Here is a 1,224-nt window from a genome sequence, read left to right as displayed (position 1 = left end):
GGCGGGCAGTTAGGGACGATCAGGCAGGCAGAAGAGCAGTTAGGAGCTAGCGGTCCCAGATTGTGAGAGGGATGTCCGACTGCCAGTTTAGGCTCGATCTCTGGGATTGAGCCTAAACCACAGTCAGACATCCCCTGAGGGGGTCCCAGATTGGAGAAGGTGCAGGCTGGGCTGAGGGGACCCCCCCCACACACACACATGAATTTCGTGCACCGGACCTCTAGTAGTCTTTATATGTACTGTAAAGTTCATACCCTGAATTTAGCTCACTGTATATAGAGAGACAGTCAAAAGAACCCTGAGGATTTGGTCATTTTCTCCTTGCAAAATATTTTATGTTCAGTTTAGTGGCAGAGGAACAAAAGTTCAGTGAACATGAAATTCTACTTATATTGCTCTGACTTTTGATTTATAATCTTTACTAGCATTCATAAATGCTGTGACTATTCTGTGGCTTACTTTGTTTAGCTTACTGTTGTTACATGTACATATATTTGAATAGTGCACATTCTTATTGGTTTTTATTAACTACTAGAGGCCCGGTGCACAAAAATTTGTGAAGGGGGTGTCCCTCAGCCCGGCCTGCGCCCATTCACAGTCCAGGACCCCTTGGGGGATGTCCAACTAAAGGCTTAGGTCCCCAAGGGATTGGGTCTAAAATGTTAGTTGGACATTCTTAGTGCTGCCACGGAGGTGGGAGAGGCTCCTGCCACCACCACTGTGCTGGCCAGCCATGAGCCAGCTTCTGGCTGAGTGGCACTCCCCATATGGAAGTGCACTGACCACCAGGGGGCAGCTCCTGCATTGAGCGTCTGCCCCCTGATGGCCAGTGCACATCATAGCAACTGGTCATTCTGCCATTCAGTCAATGTGCATATTAGCCTTTTATTATTATTATTATTACTATTATATAGCATGTCTCTGTTTCCCCCTTTTTGCCTCCTCTACCCAGCTCTTGCCCCCCACTTCTCTCTGGCCATCACCATACTGTTGTCTGTGTCCATGGGTTGTGCATATATTTTCTTTGGCTAATCCCTTCTTTAAATTCACTTCTTTAAATTTGTATTTTCAGATAAGTGTTTATAACTGCACTATTATATATTTTCTAGTATATCATTTAGAATTAAGATATTTTTTAATTGAACCCTTGTAAATTTTAGCACAATTTAATAAATTATGCTAGAAGCAATTAGGAGATTTTTCATGTAATGCAGATACATTTCG

The sequence above is a fragment of the Myotis davidii genome, unplaced genomic scaffold, assembly GCF_000327345.1.
Source record: "Myotis davidii unplaced genomic scaffold, ASM32734v1 scaffold133, whole genome shotgun sequence".
Classification (NCBI taxonomy): domain Eukaryota; kingdom Metazoa; phylum Chordata; class Mammalia; order Chiroptera; family Vespertilionidae; genus Myotis; species Myotis davidii.
Note: the sequence above shows the minus strand (reverse complement) of the source record.